Source organism: Macaca thibetana, chromosome 16 (genome assembly GCF_024542745.1).
Source record: "Macaca thibetana thibetana isolate TM-01 chromosome 16, ASM2454274v1, whole genome shotgun sequence".
NCBI lineage: Eukaryota > Metazoa > Chordata > Mammalia > Primates > Cercopithecidae > Macaca > Macaca thibetana.
The window spans coordinates 34149959-34169360 of record NC_065593.1 but is presented as its reverse complement, the minus strand read 5'-3'; the positions used below and the strand labels follow the sequence as shown (position 1 = coordinate 34169360).

The window sequence follows — 19402 nt, the reverse complement described above, 5'->3', positions numbered from 1 at the left end:
TTCTGCAATCCCAAAGACCCTGGGCCATCTGTCCAGTTCCAGGCTTTGCTCAGAGTACCTTCTGGATGTGTGTGTTTTCCCTGGGAAGGAGAACACACTTCAGGAAAGGAGGCAATACCCAAGATAGACACTGTTCTTTCTCAGGGAAAACAAACAAACCAAAATATTCTTCCCAGCTATGGTGAAGCTGGGAAGCAGAAGGCAAGTGAGGCAGCGAAGGATCAGGGCCGCACTGCCACGACCTCCCTGATGTCCACTTCAGGTCCACAGTTACACCCTTGTCGGTAGCTTCCTGCATGCTCTTCTACAGCATGGCAACATGGGGAGTGACACTGTAGTGTTCAGTACTCAGGCATGCTCTTCTGCCCATACCAGTTCTGTCAAAAAATGGACACCGCCTCTCCACCAGCCCTTATTACCCTAGAATGAATGGGGAGGACAAAAGGGGACTATGGGTCTCTTTTCCATATTGACAATTTTGAGGTGTTTGCAAATCAGTAGAGAGTTATTTAATTCCCTTATGCACAGCCTCACATGAGCTAAGGTTCTTTTTTCCCTGTCACTAAATCCAAGACTGAAAGAAGGATTGCTCCTTGAGGGGCATGGGGGTAGGGAACTAACCCTTGTTTCAGTCAAGAATCAAGGACTCCTGAAAGAAAGAGGATTACATGCCAAAGACACTCAGAGGAGGGGACAGATAGGTCCTCAGAGCCTCTGCTGGGTAGAGGAGACACATGTAATATTCTCCCAACCTACTTATACTTTGGTACATAAACTTTGTAAGTATAATGTTGGCAGATTCCAGTGCATAAAAAAGTAGCTGAAAAAACTCAAACCATAAATAATGCCAAGTAATAAAGAAGGTGAATGTTTCTGTTATGAGATTCTTTCATTGTATAAATCTGTTTAATAAGCTGGCTAGGAATCACTGATAGAAAACAGACTTAGTATGGTGTTACAGACCAATCCGTTCTAAAAGGCCAGTATGGGAACTTGTGCCAAGTTATATTTTTCTGTTCTTAACCAATGCAACTTAATATGTAATTGTTGTCTTCCTCCTGCCTTCTCTTAACCACCCCCACCCGCCCTGCCTCTGCAGACTCATCGTTTCAAGACACTTTACCATATTTATAGATCATGCTGCCTTTTGTCTTACTCACCGAGAAGGGCTGGGGTCTGTGTATGACTCCTGCTTTTTAGAGTGCTATTTCTCAACATTTGTATGCATGTGTTTAGAAAAATTCCTCCAAATATCCTCCTTTGACCCAAGACCCGTGGCAACCACTTTGGCTACAGAAATTCACTGGACACTAGAGGGGGTGGTGAGGGGGATGGAGTGGGAGTGGGATGGGAGTTGGGGGGTGGAATGGAGGTCGCTGGGGTCACATTCATCTTCCAACACTATGGCTGCTAATGCTTGCTGATGTTTTTCTGGGGTTGGTTACTGTCATCATGATGGGCTGTAAAATGAAATGCTGTAAACTAGCTGAAGGTTTGGGTAGAAATATTTGCCAGACGCCATAAACAACAACATCAGGAGTCCCCACACACTTGGCCGCACTTCCAGGGCTTGGCCAGTTGTGCCCACGCTGTTGTTTACAGCGCTGGGATGCATGAACTCCATCGCCTGGCTGGTCTAGTTTCCGACCCGAATTCCCAGGTCCCTTTTTAGGAGGTCCACATACAGCTCTCTGATAAAGGTTTTCTACATACATAAAACAAAAGGTTATTGGATGAAATAGATTATTTCTCTGCTCAATTTAATGAGTGCTTGGAAAATCTGAGTCTCCACATTGTCAAGGTGTACTGTTTGGGGTTGCTCACATAACATTATTTGTGTTAGGTCTATAATCATATATCAGATGTTTTGCTGTGCATTTGACATAGGTCATATGGAAGTGTCTAACAGAAGGTATTACCAAAAAAATGAATTAAAAGTATGAATTAAATACACTTAACTTGATTATTTCTTGAACTGGCCATTAAGACCTTACTCAGGAATGTAACCCTTTCTAGAACACTTCGGAAAAAGTAATTTTATGTAGAGCACTTGGATATAAAATTAGTAAGAGGCCTCGCTACAGTGTCTCAGATTTATATAGCTCCTTTTATTTCTGAACACTGATTTATTTTGGTAAAATCTCATTGAGAAGATTGGGATTATTCCTATTTTACATAGAGACACCGAACACAGAAGACAGAGTTTAAAGGGGAGTAACTTACATGTTGGCTAAAAGCTAGAGAAAGTTAATTCAACATTTATTATTGTTGTAACTGTAGTAAATGCAATGGGAAAAAGAAAACATGGGTTAGATTCTTTTCTGAGATTACGCTCAAGGAACTTGAAGAAAACTCTAGTAAACTCTAGTAAAAGTAGACAGGAAAAATTACAGGTAGTTTTTTTGGTTCCCCAAAAAGTAAATTAAAATTGGCAGAAAAATATCTTTCTGGGGAACAGTACCAGAGGAACCCACAGCTGAGGTGTAACTGTGGGGTATTCTGGGGCCACAGGGCTAGAAACCAATGTTCAGCAAGTCCCAAGTTGGGCTGGCACTAGGCTAGGCTCTTCACTTCAGTCATCCTTTCCTCATTCTTTTTTTTTTTTTTTTTTTTTTTTTTTTTTGAGACGGAGTCTGGCTCTGTCGCCCAGACTGGAGTGCAGTGGCCAGATCCCGGCTCACTGCAAGCTCCGCCTCCCAGGTTTACGCCATTCTCCTGCCTCAGCCTCCCGAGTAGCTGAGACTACAGGCGCCCGCCACCTTGCCTGGCTAGTTTTTGTTTGCATTTTTTAGTAGAGACACGGTTTCACTGTGTTAGCCAGGATGGTCTCGATCTCCTGACCTTGTGATCCGCCTGTCTCAGCCTCCCAAAGTGCTGGGATTACAGGCTTGAGCCACCGCGCCCGGCCCATCCTTTTCTCATTCTGCGGTTGGTGGGAAAGCAGTAAAAGAAACTTGAAGGACTCAGTGGGAATGACTCTCTGGTCAATACTGAAAGACCTCTGATAGAATCACAGAAGCTGGGGACAAAGGCCCGGAGCCCTGATGCCAAATGGCCCAAGAGACCCAGAGCTGTTCCTAGAAAGACCTGAAGCCAGGAAAATCACAAAGAATTAGAAATAACCAGCGTAGTTAAACCTAGGGAAAAATCCAAAGCTCTATTAAGGAATGATTAATAATAGTGATCAAAAAGTAATAGTACCTCTGGGCTTAGTTTCAAAGAAATATTTTAAAGAAAAGAGCTTTGTTTTTTTCTTTTTTGAGACAGAGTCTCACTCTGTCACCCATGCTGGAGTGCGGTGCTGCGATCATAGCTCACTGCAGCCTTGAGCTCCTGGGCTCAAGCGATCCTCCTGCCTCAGCCTCCCGAGTAGGATCTACAAGCCTGTACCACCATGCCCAGCTAATTTATTACTTTTTGTAGAGACAGGGTTTCTTCACATTGCCCAGGCTTGTCTCACTGCAAGCTCCGCCTCCCGGGTTTACACCATTCTCCTGCCTCAGCCTCCCGAGTAGCTGGGACTACAGGCGCCTGCCACCTCACCCGGCTAGTTTTTTGTATTTTTTAGTAGAGACGGGGTTTCACTGTGTTAGCTAGGATGGTCTCGAGCTCCTGACCTCCTGATCCACCCGCCTCAGTCTCCCAAAGTGCTGGGATTACAGGCTTGAGCCACCGCGCCCGGCCAGTGTGCTATTCTCTAACTGCTATACTTAAGCCTGCAGTCTAGGTAATAAATAGTAATAACCAAATCACCATTATAATACTAAAGTACTTTAATAAGTACTTTGTAAGCAAAGTGTTGATGAGGAAATACAAATAGCTCATGGGATCTTTACAGATCAGATGCAGAGATTCAAAGGAATGTACTAAAGATCACATTGTTGCCAACAAATGACTCAGGTGTACATCATTCTTCACACCGCACTGCTTTTCCACATACACATTTTGGGGCTTTATCATGTTTTCCTCAACTGTTGGAAAACTGGAAACATACTAGGGTGTTTGAGGCTTCCTAAGTCAGAAGTGTTCCAGAACTCTGGTTAAGGGCATTCACGTAGACGTGGGGCCAAATTCAGTGAAACAAGAAGGAAGCACACAGACCCCCAGGATTCTCTCTCATTTCCACTGCACAATGACCATCCACCAAGGGATCAAGACAGGGAAAGAACGACAAATGCAGCCACTATTATTATTATTTGAGATGGAGCCTCGCTCTGTCGCCCAGGCTGGAGCGCAGTGGCGTGATCTCAGCTCACTGCAACCTCCGCCTCCCAGGTTCAAGTGATTCTCATGCCTCAGCCTCCTGAGTAGCTGGGATTATAGGTGTCTGCCACCACACCCAGCTAATTTTCGTACTTTTAGTAGAGATGGAGTTTCACCATGTTGGCCACGCTGGTCTCGAACTCCTGACCTCAGGTGATCTGCCCACCTCAGCCTCCCAAAGTGCTGTGATTACAGGCATGAGCCACTGTGCCTGGGTGCAGCCATCATTATTGATCACTTTTCATGAGCTAGTGGCTCTTCTGAGCACATAACATATATTACCTTGTTTAATCCTTACCACAATTCAGTGTAAGCGATTATGCACATTAAACAGATGAGCACAGAGCTTAATGAACGTGCGCAAGTTCACACAGTAAAGAGGCAAATAGTGGATTTGAACCCAGGCTGACCAATTTTTCAAAGGCCATGCTCTTTCTAGTATGCTATGCTTTTCTTCTGACTGGGCTCACCACTGCTTTGGGCTCACCGGGCAGGCTGTGAGTGGTGCTCTGCTGCCTTTCCCACTCCTCACACCATACTGGTGTAAAGGAAACTGCTAACCCAGCTAAGCAGCTGAATCAGAGGTTTGGCTGACTGACTATACACCAGGGTCATCTGGCAACCCCAAGAGATGTTGCTTCATTCATTGACTAAGGCCAGTATTCTATCTTCAGAGGGATACAGCCCTATACAAATGGTAATCCTCCTTAAAAAGGTCACATTTACTTGTTAGTTCTATCCCAATATGAATATATACTTTAGAAAAGGACTGGGGGCCAGGCGCGGTGACTCATGCCTGTAATCCCAGCACAGTGGGAGGCCGAGGTGGGTCTCACAGTATGAATGGGAATGGAATAACAAGAGCAAGAAGGACACTCTAGGCATGAAATAGTATGACTCATATGGGTAACTACAAGAAATCTGGTGACACTGTAACATAAAACTCAAGACAGCAAGTGGGGCCGGGCGCGGTGGCTCAAGCCTGTAATCCCAGCACTTTGGGAGGCCGAGACCGGCGGATCACGAGGTCAGGAGATCGAGACCATCCTGGCTAACCCAGTGAAACCCCGTCTCTACTAAAAAATACAAAAAACTAGCCGGGCGAGGCGGCGGGCGCCTGTAGTCTCAGCTACTCGGGAGGCTGAGGCAGGAGAATGGCGTGAACTCGGGAGGCGGAGCTTGCAGTGAGCTGAGATCCGGCCACTGCACTCCAGCCTGGGCGACAGAGCGAGACTCCGTCTCAAAAAAAAAAAAAAAAAAAAAAAAAGACAGCAAGTGGTCAGAGCTGTGGATACAGGGGCAGGCAGAAGCCAGACCAAGGAAAGGCTCTGCAGGCCTTGCTAAGAAGCTTGAGTTTCTTACTGTGGGCAAATGCAGCCTCTCGATGACTTTAGACAGGTAGTGACATGGCCAGAGTAGTGGCGTCACAGGACAGATGAGTGGAGGCCAAAGTGAAGGTGGGAAGACCAGATAATTATAACAGTGAGGCAATGAACTTGGGGGTGGTGATAGGGATGAAAAGGATAAAGAGCAAATCTGAGAACTATCTGGAGAGAAACAATCAGCAGGAACCGGTGACTGGTGTGTGTGACGTGAGGAAGGAGACAGTGTAAGGATGACTCCCCCATTTCTAGTTTTGTTGATAGGGTGGATGGTGGTGTTGCAGACTGGGATTCAGAAAATAATGACAAATGGCACTGCTGGGAATGGAGGATGATTGGGATGGGTTAGGCTAGGAACAGTACGCCTACTCTTCATCCATCTCTCCAACAAATGCTGTTGAACACCTACCAAGTGCCAGGCACAAGACTTGGTGCTGGGGTCACAGAGATGCATTTGCAGCCTCTGCTTTTCAGGACCTCACAGTCCAGAAGGAGGTCAGAAATGTAAACAGAAAACCACAGTACAGCATAGTAAGTGCTTGCTGTAAGGGAACAAAAGGGATCGGGAAATATCAACTCTGCCTCAAGCCATGTAGAGCCAGAAATAGGCAAAAGAAGAGAGGGTGCACACTGCCATGTACCTGTGTCCTCTTCCTGGAGGCTGGTCACTCCCCACTGTATCCACTCTTCTAGAAGGAAGTCAAGGGCAGTAATAAGAAATGACAGCAGGAGGAGAAAGTGCCAAAGTCCAGTGGACCACAGGTGGCAAGACTGTCAGTTCAAACCACTGTCCCGGAAGCTGAGTGGTGATGGAGCTGAGTCTAGATCAGTACTCAAACTCTATTAAACCTACAGCACTAATTGCTTGGTGAAGCCCATGTGTTCCTTCCCACTCATTGGATGTTTCTCTGGCAGTTCCAGGCTGCTGCTGTATCCTCAAACACAGGTGCTTGTTTACATTTTTCCCCACGCTCATAGATGAGGGACTATTTTACTCTTGTTTTAGGCAGCTCAGAAGATGCCCACAGACTGGGCCTCCTGCAGCAGCGTGCGGCTCTGGCTACACATAAATCCTCTTCCTTCTGTCTCAATAAGATGACATGCTAATATTATCTGGAAAATCAATACTATCTCTCAGCTTTGCTGTATCAGCAGAGCTGCTCAGAGCACAGGACGAGGGCTGAAGTGCTTTGGGTCCATCTCAGAGGTCCCATTGTCAGGCAGGCCTTTCCCTTCCACGGCCAGTCTGAAAGGCAGATGGGGGAGCTCATCACAAGTTGAGTTGCCTTAACTATCCTTTGCTTTGAATATCCTAGAGCCATGGATGGTCAGATGGCACTTAGAGATGGTCTTCTCTCTCAAAGCCCATATTTCATGGAAAAGAGATTTAGAAAGTGATCTAGACCCTACATCCCGTATGGCCAGAATTGTTCCGTCTCACTGCCTTTCTCTACAAAGTCTGAACTACTGTAGGGTTCTCTTAGATAAAAACACATCCAGCGGCCGTAGCTGATACTTAAATGATCAGATAAAGTGGGGTTGTCTGTTCTTTCAAAGCCGAAAAAAATACATGAATTCTAGAATTCTGTCACTCATCTATGTAATCTAAATCTTAGTTTTCTTAGCAAGAAAATGGGAGTAATAATGATATGCACCTTGTAATTATATTGTCAGGATTAAACAAGATAGCCTAGGACTCCAGATAAGGAGACTATCTAAAAATAGTGTAAGAATACTCCACATCTTAATTTTCCAGTTCTTAATTCATAATAAAGAGGGTATTTCATTCTTCAAGAATCTAAAAATGACCATAGTCAAAGGCAGGAAAATTTGCATTTCATTATTGGAATGGTGTGGTTAGCATGTTGAAGATTCTATTAGATGGTACCAATTTTCACATTAAGTGGACATGAGTTATTGCTGAATACTTGAAGTTGTCTCTGGAGAATAAGACATCACAGCCACATAAATGGCCAAGTCAGATCCCGCGGTACATTCTGATGCAACATTAAGAGACAAGATGAGGAAAGTCAAGTAGTACACCAGAGAGAACAGGAGAACCCTGGGAGTGGGGGGAGGGGGGAATTTTTGGCTTTTTCTCCTGGCATCACAAGAGTGGGATGGGGAGGTGGTAATGAGCTGACTGTATGTGTAGAGAATCTCAACTTTTTCTTAGGACTAGCTGACAGAACTAGCCTTTCCTCAGCAAAACACTGGGTCTCTGCAAGATGGGAATATGAGTTCAAAGTGGCTGTGCTTCACCTAATTCTAGAGATGATCTGAGGTCTTTTTCACGGATATGGAAATATGCAGACATTTGTGAGGGGGCGGAAAGGGTGCAGATTCTTCACACTGTAAAGAAAGTATTTCTTTGTGCTGAAAGGCCCTTTAAACTGTAATCCCATTTGGTGATTACTAACCTGGGGTCCACAGGCCTCCATGGGGTCCATGAACAGAATTCAGGTGGTCCATGAATTTGGATTGGGAAAAAAATCATTTCTATGTTTTTGTTAACTTCTAACTGAAATTTAGCATTTATATCCATTATAATGTACGCATAAAACAGTAGTTAGCAACCTGTGGCTGTAACCAAGAGAAATCAGTCTTTTTTTTTTTTTTTTTTTGGAGACGGAGTCTCGCACTGTCATCCGGGCTGCAATGGTGTGATCTCGGCTCATTGCAACCTCCTCCTCCCGGGTTCAAGCAGTTCTCCTAACTCAGCCTCCCGAGTAGCTGGGATTCCAGGTGCCTGCCACCACGTCCAGCTAATTTTTTGTATTTTTTTTTCAGTAGCGATGGGGTTTCAGTATGTTGCCCAGGCTGGTCTCGAACCCCTGACCTCGTGATCCACCCGCCTTGGCCTCACAAAGTGCTGGGATTACAGGCGTGAGTCACTGCGCCCGGCCGAAATCAGTCTTTTCATTGCACATTACTATTGTTGCAGTTTACACCAGGGATTGGGAAACTTTTTCTGAAAGGGGCCAGATGGCAAATATCTTAGACTTTGAGGGCCATATGACATGAGGCCAGCTATTCAATTCTGCTGTAGTGTGAAAGTAGGTATGGACAATATGTACATGAATGAGCATGGCTATGTTCCAATAAAACTTCATCTACAAAAACAGTCTGCGGGCTGCAGTTTGCTGACCCCTGGTGCACACACATTATGGCTTTGAAAGTATAGCCGTGATGAATTCTGTTTAGTTAATATGTTAAAAATAAGTACATATATTACTATACCATAAATGTGTGGACGTTTAAAATATTTTGGTAATTATGTTCCTACACACTATATTTATTTAAAAATATTCTGAGAAAGGGTCTGCAGGCTTGACCAGATTGCCAGTGGTCTGTGGCACAAACATGAAGATGTCCTGTCACAAATATTTGTGTTTGCCTACAAATGATTCCTGGGCAGAGGCTGAAAGACACAGGGAGGGGGAAAGCTGGTGAAACAAAATCAGAGTGTAGAAACTTTGTCAATTGAAGCTAATCAGATATGAAATAAAGACTTCTCTGAACTTTCTGTGGCAGGTGATGAGGAAAAAAGGTATTCTTTTCCCTATTTTCAGCGAATGCATAGAGTTCCACATTTTGTACATTTCTTCTCTCGTTGTTCGAGTGTTCACTGTTCCCAGCTTGCCCTCCCATGGCATTACTTCTTACTGCTATACATTTCCCTTTCCCTTTCCTTTCTTTTCTTTTCTGCCAGGAACACTGTGTCGAGATGCCATACATTTTTTTCTAAAGAGTCTGCAATGAAATCTGGTACTTAAGCACAATGGGTTTAAATGCCCTAAATTAAAACTTTGCCCTACTGATGATTTCCTTCCCCAAATGTCACCTGAGTAATGCCTTCTGGGAGCTTAGGGAGCAAGTTTTCTCTTTAGAAATCTGAAGTTGAAGGGGCAGGTGAGGAGTTGAAGGGGAGGAGGGTGGGCATGGGGACCAGACGCTTCTCTGTGTTTCATCAAGGTCAAAGCTCTATGAAAACATCCTTAGGGTCTCGGGACAGTGAAACCAACTGGGACTATATGTGGCAAGTGACATCTTCTCATAGAAGACTGGCTGTTTTGTTCTTTCAGTATAAGCTGTATTTACTTCTAATAACGCGACAGCAAAATGTAACGTGAGGAGAAAGCACCTTCTGCCTAGTACTGTACTAAACAGCTCTGGGTTACATTTACAATTTTAATAAACTGATTTGTCAAAACTGTCAGAATCAAGGGAGATCATCTGGATACCAGATGAACGAAAATATCTGCAATTATAAGTTGTCCATTTTTCTCTTTCATCTTCTATACATGTATCTGTGAGCAGCCACATATTTTCATGCACACACATACACATAAATTTGAAATCATTTTTAAAAACCTGTCATACTAGAATTCAGGAAAGTAGAAAATACAGTTCTCCTGGGATAACAATGGGACTCGAAGGCTCAGCTGCACTCCCTGTCCTACGACCAGCATCCTTTGGCTGAACTATGCTGTCAGAACCAAAACATTTCAGTTTCATTACCACCTGGATTGTTCCCAATCCTTGCTCATCACTTACTTGCTGTGTGACCACAGGTAAGCAACTAAACCTGCCTGACTCTCTAATAGCTGTGTGTGAAGCAAATATTTTGATACTTATTAACTGCCCCAAATTAATAGCACAAATATTAATGAGATTCTTTGGGCAATGAACGCCAAACCCTCTAAAGAATGCTATGAAATGGCCATGAGTTGGCGTGAATTTATTTAAATACCTTATCCCAAGTTTACTCAGAATCTCATCTTTTTTTTTTTTTTTTGAGATGGAGTCTCGCTCTGTCGCCCAGGCTGGAGTGCAGTGGTGCAATCTCGGTTCACTGCAAGCTCCGCCTCCCAAGTTCATGCCATTCTCCTGCCTCAGCCTCCCAAGTAGCTGGGACTACAGGCGCCTGCCACCATGCCCAGCTAATTTTTTGTAATTTTAGTAGAGACGGGGTTTCACCGTGTTAGCCAGGATGGTCTCGATCTCCTGACCTCGTGATCTGCCTGCCTCAGCCTCCCAAAGTGCTGGGATTACAGGCATGAGCCACTGCGCCCAGCCCTCAGAATCCCATCTTTTGCTATGTAAATTTTAAATTATAGGCCAGGCACGGTGGCTTACGCCTGTAATCCCAGCACTTTGGGAGGCTGAGGTGGGCGCATCACCTAAGGTCAGGAGTTTGAGACCAGCCTGGCCACCATGGCAAAACCCCATCTTTACTAAAAATACAAAAAGTAGCCGGGTATGGTGGAGGGTGCCTGTCATCCCAGCCACTCGGGAGGCTGAGGCAGGAGAATTGCTTGAACCCGGGAGGCGGAGATGGCAGTGAGCCGAGATCACACCACTGTACTCTAGCCTGGGCGACAGGGCGAGACTCTGTCTCAAAGAAGAATAATAATAATAATAATAATAAAATAAATAAATTATGGCACATGACTACTTTGAACTGGAAGGCAGCCCACACTTGAGGGCACTGAACTCTTGGTTGCCAGAGAAGGGTGAGAAGGATCACTGGAAAGGTGGAGGATGCGGGGTGTGGAACATCCCCTTTGGGGGCTTGGATGCTGGCTTCCTTTCAGAAGTAGATTGGAAAGGCACCGGGCCGTCCCGAGGATCTCTCATCATTATTCTCAGGCCAGAGAACGTGAGCTAGAGGATCAACTCACACGGAGAGTGAAGATGCTCAAGACAGCCAGCCTTCGCATGGTCACAAAGACCAGGGCATTTGAAAGAGGTTTCACATGCTAGAGCCAAAGTCCTTTTCATTTTACTCCCTTTTTAATTTTAAGATCAATAAGAAATGCAGTCTCGAAACGAGGCTAGCTAGGGAGCTGACTTTGGGCGGGGCGGGGCCTGGGGGACGGCTGATTTTTAAACCTGACGTTCTAAATGACCCTAATGGGTTAAGGGCCGTAGTGAGTGTCTCTGTGGCAGTTTTCCAGCCCTGTTACACACCAGGCATAAAGTGTGCTGGGAACTATAATTTCCTGAAGTGTTTTGCTGATGTCCAGGCCTATGTCTTTGGTAAGTGAGAAGAAGCTGTGATTCTAAGCGAGACTCGTGGCTTTTTCAAATCAGGAATGAACACAGATATAGAAGGATAATGCTGAAAGTGACTCTAGCAACCTGCTAGGATAGGTTCCTTAACTTTATGGGGAAGAAAGCTAAGGTCCAGAGAGAAACCTGTGACCCGCCCAAGGCCCCACAAAAAGCTACTGATGAAGCTGAAGGGAGACCCAAGTTAGCTGCTCAGCTGCTAGTTCATTTGGCTACAACAAAATACTAATTGGTAGTCCTTTGACACTATTCTCTCTGGACAATGTGGAAATGGTCTTTTTAAGGGACGACATCCCTTAGAGAAAGAAAAACACTTGGCTATAGAGAAAAGTAGAATGTGCTATCAACAATGGATGGAATAAAAGTATCATTGAGAGCATAGCTGTTAGGTGGAAGTTATTCTCACAGTGAACACGAACACCTGTGCTTTTCCTAGATTTCTGATTTCACCCTGTCCACCAGACTCAGCTTGCTTCATTTTGACTCTGCCCATCAACCACTGAGGACCCCCATCACACTGACCTCCCTTCTAGCAAGAACACCTGGGCTTGGCTTTCTCTGCAGTTTTGCTCCTTTACTTATTTCCACAGGGGTCTAGGTCCCCGCTGACTGCTGCTTTAATCATTTGTTAATTTGCTTAAACATCTGGTCAAATTTTGGAAATAATCTCAACAGGAGGGTTTAGGTGAACTTCTCTTGGATGCTGAGAGTTTCCACGTGCCCATCTCTGCCCTCCCCCAGCATACACACACACCACTAGATCACTAGACAGTCTAAGCCAATAAAGAAAAAGTCAAGGAGCATGACTTTGGCTTCCCTTTCTCTCAGCTGTTCTTTTGGCTCCTTAACTCAGTATGTTCCAAAGTGAACACACTTTCTCTCCTCCATCCCCAGCCTCTTCCTCTGTGACTGGTACTGCTTTCTACTCAGTTATCAAGCCAGAATTGAGTGGCATCTTAGACTCCCACGTCTCTATTGCATTCTAGATCCCACATGCATTGACCGTCATGGAGCCCCTGAATTTCCTTTCCCATGTTGGCACCTCCTCTCCATTCCTCCTACCCCTACCGTACGGAAGGCATTCATCACTCCTCACTTCGATTAATAATTGGTACCTGACGGTTTCCTGGATCCAGTCTCACCCCACTTCAATCACTTTTCCACACTGTAGCCTAAGTGGGTTTTCCGAAACACATGTTGATCATATTACCTTGTTTAAAATTCCAAGGGGGCTCCCCAAACCCTTCAGGCTCTCTACCATGATACCTAACCTCCTCACGATCAGCCCTTTATCTCTCCTACAACTCCAAGCATTTATGTCTTATGTCCTGGCCGTCCTGAACTAAACGTAGCTCCTTGTTTGTGCTGTCCCCTCTTGTCAATGGACCTTGCAAGCGCTATTCCCTCTTCACCGCTGTCTGGATAATTCTGATTCCTTCTTCAGGGCTTGGTTTAGTCAATAATTTTTCCAGGATGCCTCCTCTGCAATGTAGTTGGTGCTTAATAAATTTCCATTGAATAAATAAACCAATAAAATGGTAGAAATATGTTCTAGTAAATACATCTTTTCCTACAGGAAAACATACTCATAACTGCAAGAGGGACAGGAAAGAATTCACACTGGGGAATGAGAACTTTGGCTGGAGATGATGTCAATATTAGGGCTCTGTTTCATGCACCTTCATCAAAATCACCTTTTTCAAAAAGACGCAGAATCCTGAAGAACAGTCTCTCCACAGAGAACCTGAAGTTTGGAAAAATATTATTACTGTCTGCCTTAGAACCACTGTGTTCCCTCAAACCCATTGGATGGGCCTTTGGGACCATCAACTCATAGTGATCGTGTTAGTTGCCTTTGCTGATTTTACCAGCAACTGTTCCATCAAATTGTCATTAGGGCTAACTCAAGGTAACCACCAGGAACTTGGAGAACGCATATGACCTCTGTGTAAAGGCTGTTTAACCTGACTGGAAGAATGAGAGAGTATGGAAACAGATATCTGTCTCTTATGGTAATGATACACATTTATATTCTATGTCGCTGGGAAGACATTTTGGAAATATTTTTCTAAATATCACTGGCAAAACCAAACTCCTTTTCAGGGAAGAAAGAAACTTTTCATGTCCCTTTTGGGCTGATGCAGGAGCTGTCTAAGCAACTGTTGTGTTGAAAATTGTGATGACCTACAGAAATTTCTTTTTTTTTTGAGACGGAGTCTTGCTCTGTCACCCAACCTGGAGTGCAATGGCACAATCTCAGCTCACTGCAACCTCTGCCTCCTGCGTTCAAGAGATTCTCCTGCCTTGGCGTCCTGAGTAGCTGGGATTACAGGCATGCACTACCACGCCCAGCTAATTTTTGTATTTTTTTTTTAGTGGAGACAGGGTTTCACCATGTTGGTCAGGCTGGTCTCGAACTCCTGACCTCGTGATCTGCCCACCTTGGCCTCCCAAAGTGCTGGGATTATAGGCATGAGCCACCGCACCCGGCCTGACCTACAGAAATTTCAAATGGCAACCACGGACATCCCGACAAGACAGTTTTTTGACTTGAGTGGTATCAGAAATAGGCTTTCCTATAACCAACTAAATACCTGGACAAAGGAACCTTCCTCAGGAAGGCAGTGCCACTCTTGGCAGCAGCAATCCCACAGCAAAGGAGCTCGCCTGGCAGAGACAGAGAGACAGCTACTCATCTGGCGAAACTCTCTCAGTCTGTCCTTTGCCTTGGGGATTACGCCGGGCATTGTTAGTCTCAGAGAGAGGGGTTCTCTGCCCATCCTCCACAGGAGCCAGGCTGCTCTCCAGCAGAAGCCTCCATCACCAGCACCTCCTTGCGTATCACCTGCTCCTTATGAACCACTTCTCTTGAGAATAAAGTTTAAGGAAGGATGAAAACGTTGCTGCCCAGGCTCCCTAGTAATCCAGCACAGTCATTCCAGATGTTGTGACCCACTACTTAAAGGGAATTCCTTGTCTGGACTGCCTCTCTGGGGCAGCTTATTAGGGAGCATACCTTCCAAGCGCTTAGAGAGAAGCCTCAGGACCGCACATCTCTAATCAAGACTTCAGCACTTAGCAGGGACTGTTTAGAAGGTGCAGTTCTCAGCTTGTCTCCTTCATAAAGTGACACCAAGCCCTTCCTGCCGGCCACAGTCTTGAGTAGTGATGTCATCAGAGGCTTGGAGGCTGTCTGTTTCCTGAATTACTAAGGATGTTTAACTGACCTGCCATACTGAAAGCACCATAGGGGAAGAGAGGGCTGACTTCGGGGCAAAGATCTCAGGAGTAGCAATGAACCAGAAGTCTCAAGAGAAACTGTCTTACGATCTTCGGAGAAGACCGAGCTCATCCCAAAGACTAGCTGCATCAAATACAGACCAAATCCCAGCAACTGAGACTGGACGGAGCCTGTCTTATTGTTTTTAAGTGACAATACAATGTTTTGAGAAGCCTGACAAATACAGGGACGGGAGAGATGAAACAGAAGTACTCAACGAGGTGGGGTATTTCTGCTACCCAGCCTGGGCCTGAGACTCAACTGTGTTAAGAACTCAAGGCCTTTCAAGGCCAGTTTGCCCACCAACACCTGAAGAAGTGTGTTAAAATAGCACTAGACAAAAGGTCTATTTCTTATCCCTCCTCAGGCTTCCTGAACTCATACAACCAGCGTGGAATTTTTTAATAACAAAAGGAATTCCAAATACCACGCTGTGGCTAGCATAACTCTGCTTGCTCCTTGTATGACTAAATCAAATGTTTAAAGATACTTAGGATGGATGACTTTCTCTAGGCTGGTGGGAAGTTCCTTGTTCCTCAAATAAAGAGGGAAAGGACCCGTGAGTAGGGACGTCATAGTACTACCACCTATTTGTGGGCCTGGAATAAAAACATGTGATATTATATTGCAAGACTTTTTTCAAACATGATAAGTAACTCCATTATAAGTTTAACTACAGTAGTCGAGATCTGTTCTATACATTTACTGTATTTTAAAATAACAACTTATTTTGGAGACTGGAAAATACAAGGATGAAATACTTTATTGCTTAACTATTTAACTAGAGATACAACAACCTATTTTGCAGCGAAATGATGCCGTGGCTCATGCCTGTAATCCCAGCACTTTGGGAGGCCAAGGAGGGTGGATCCCTTGAGGTCAGGAGTTCGAGACCAGCCTGGCCAACATGGTGAAATCTCACCTGTACTGAAAGAATACAAAAATCAGCCGGGTGCAGTGGCATACACCTATAGTCCCAGACACCTGGGAGGCTGAAGTGGGAGGATCGCTTGAACCCGGAAGGCAGAGGTTGCTGTGAGCTGAGATTGTGCCACTGTACTCCAGACTGGGTGACAGAGTGATACCCTGTCTAAAATATAAAAATGAGGTCCTATTTCCACTAGATCTACTGAATCCTGCACATAATGGAACTTAAGGATATGACCATATATAGTTCCTCATAGCACCAGCCCTACAGTGTTCTCGCTTTCATACTTGACAGTGTTGATCCCTGGTCATGTGGCAACAGCATGAGGGCTGTGATTTAATGTCTTAGAAATGCCTGGGTCCGGGCCGGGCGCGGTGGCTCAAGCCTGTAATCCCAGCACTTTGGGAGGCCGAGACGGGCGGATCATGAGGTCAGGAGATCGAGACCATCCTGGCTAACACGGTGAAACCCCGTCTCTACTAAAAAATACAAAAAACTAGCCGGGCGAAGTGGCGGGCGTCTGCAGTCTCAGCTACTCGGGAGGCTGAGGCAGGAGAATGGCGTAAACCCGGGAGGCGGAGCTTGCAGTGAGCTGAGATCTGGCCACAGCACTCCAGCCTGGGCGACAGAGTGAGACTCCATCTCAAAAAAAAAAAAAAAAAAAAAAGAAAAGAAAAAAAAGAAATGCCTGGGTTCATATAGCTGTCACTTCCAAGTGACAGAATACAAAGACCTTGTTCTGCTGTCCTCTATGGGACTTCTCTGGGCCCTAGTAGTCCTGTCTTAAAAATGAGCCAGGGGGGTTAAATATGCAGTTCTTAACTTTCTTTTCACCATCTCAACAAATCTGATGATAGGCAGCTCTCCCATTAGTAAGAGTGGGAATAATTTTCAAATTGGGGTGAGGGAGGTAAGGCAGGAGAGAAACGATCAGAATCTCTTGGAGTGGAGGGGCAGGAGGATTTTCTCAAGCTATAAGTGAGATTTCCAACCTACACGATTTCTAATATCCCTTCTAAAGATGAAACTATGACTATTTCCAAAGCTACCCTTTAATTTTCCCTCCATTTGTTCCCCAGTGAAGGTGGGGGCCACCTCCTATTTAAGATTACATCAGTAATAATTTTTACTAACATACTGGTGGTCTCTGAGCTTGCTCACAGAATATGAGTCCACAGAAGAAACACACTGGTTGCCAAATTTCAGCAGTTATTGGCATTTATACTTTGAGAAAACTTCACCAAAAATTTTATACGTATGTCAAATGATACAGTTGTCAAGAATAACCCCCCATAAATAACCTTCTTCTGGCTTATTTGAACACTGGTTATTACTTACGTTTATATGATTTAATTGGAGATTTTTAAAGTTGAAGGGTTCAACTTTGCAAATATTCTGTATGTATTGATGAAAAACAGACATCCCAGGCAGATTTTTTAAAAATGAAATTCACATACTTTGTTACTTGCATGACATCATGTAAGTGATAGTTTGCAAGGTTCTGGCAATCTGTTTATCAAGTACACATATGGGCACAAGAATAGGCGACCCTCTGTATTCTCCCAACCTGGCCACACCTCCCTGACCCCCAAGCATAAAGGACCCCTCACCCCTCATTTCTTTTTTCTTGTTTTTTGAGACCGAGCTTCACTCTGTCACCCAGACTGGAGTGCAGTGATGTGATCTTGGCTCACTGCAACCTCCACCTCTGGGTTCAAGCGATTCTCATGTCTCAGCCTCCTGAGTAGCTGGAATTACAGGCACCCACCACCACGTCTGGCTAATTTTTGTATTTTTAGTAGAGATGGGGTTTTGCCACGTTGCTCAGGCTAGTCTCGAATTCCTGAGCTCAAAGTGATCTGCCCGCCTCGGCCTCCCAAAGTGCTGGGATTACAGGCGTGAACCACCATGTCTGGCCCCTCATTTCTTTTCAAATCAAACTAGGGGACTATCCTTTTCTCTTAATTCTCTGCAAAACTACCTGGAATAAAAAAGAAAAATACAAGAACTGCTGTGAGAATGTTCAGTGGCAAGGAAAGTGGGGGTGGGGTGGGGTTGGAACTCATCTAAAGAAAACATTGGGGTGATCCTAGAATCTATCCCCTGCAGGGATGGGTGGGTGCCAAGTTCTGCAATTCTCCTAAATGATCCCAGCAGCTGCTGCACGTTATATGTGGCAAGTCTTCTAGGATCTCAAAGGGTTTTCAAAGTCATGCTGGCAGCTGCCTCCTGTCGCCCCACTCTATAATGATTGAACCTCTTGTTCCTTTTATAGAGTTGTTCTCTCCTAATAAAACACTAAATGCTGGTCTGAGCAACTGTTCCAGGATCACTAGATGCAATCCTCCCTCCCTCTTCCTCCTCACCCTACATGCCTTATATTTTCTATCACAATGGACCCCTGTGTAAACTGCTCTGGACTGACTCACAGCAGCACGGGTGTGCACACGGGCTTGCAAGCATGCATACACCGACACACGCACAGCCACCATCAGCCCCTTTTCAACCAAACCTGAACTCCAAATCCGTTTCCAGCTATTTTAAGAGTTGCTACTTTAAAACTGGGCAACCATCCTAAACACATGAAAGTGTACACGAAGCACAAACTGCCATAAATGAAGAACCGCAATTCATTGTGTCAGGAGCCCGCAGAGGTGATACCTTCAAGCTGTTTGTCAGAATAAAAAGCTGTGACTTGTCAGCTCTTGGATGGGAAGCACAGCAAAACAAGCCATTTTTTTGCCGGCAAATATGAACCACATTTTAAAGGTGTGAACTCTTTCCAAACTTCAAAATGCAAATGGAAAAACACCATACCAATCTAGCAGTTGGCTTGAAAATGGTTCCTAGCTCATCTCAAATCTCACAATCCTTCTCTAAGTCATAATCCGGGAGCTACAGAAAGCAAGCTCCATTCCCTTCCCCAAGTGGCCTCTATTTTTAAGGTTTCATGCTATTTTATATGTAATCATTTTAAAAATACTTCCTTTTAAGATGTTAAGTTTCTCCAGAGTTGGAGCCTGGGTTATTTGGTTGTTTATTTGTTTAAGTCACCAATAGCTAGCAAAGTACCTGGGAGGCTGCAGTTGTTCATCAAATGTTTGCTGAATAAACAAGTGAAACCCTAAACACAAAACGGACTTGGCTCGCTGGTGCTTGGCTAAAATAGGCCGGGCACCGGTGGCTCACGCCTGTAATCGCAACACTTTGGGAGGCTGAGGCGGGCAGATCATGAGGTCAGGAGATCGAGACCATCCTGACTGACATGGTGAAACCCCGTCTCTACTAAAAATACAAAAAATTAGCCAGGCGTGGTGGCGGGTGCCTGTAGTCCCAGCTACTCAGGAGGCTGAGGCAGGAGAATGGCGTAAACCCGGGAGGCAGAGCTTGCAGTGAGCTGAGATCACGCCACTGTACTCCAGCCTGGGCGACAGAGCGAGACTCCGAACCACAAAAAAAAAAACAACAACAACA

The 19402-nt window shown here is 45.0% G+C and overlaps 1 protein-coding gene across 8 annotated transcripts in view; it reads right to left on the bottom strand.

Moving 5' to 3' along the window:
* BCAS3 (BCAS3 microtubule associated cell migration factor) overlaps positions 1-19402 on the bottom strand; it is a 707133-nt gene that overhangs the window by 85632 nt on the left and 602099 nt on the right. The gene's annotated exons all lie outside the window — the stretch shown is intronic.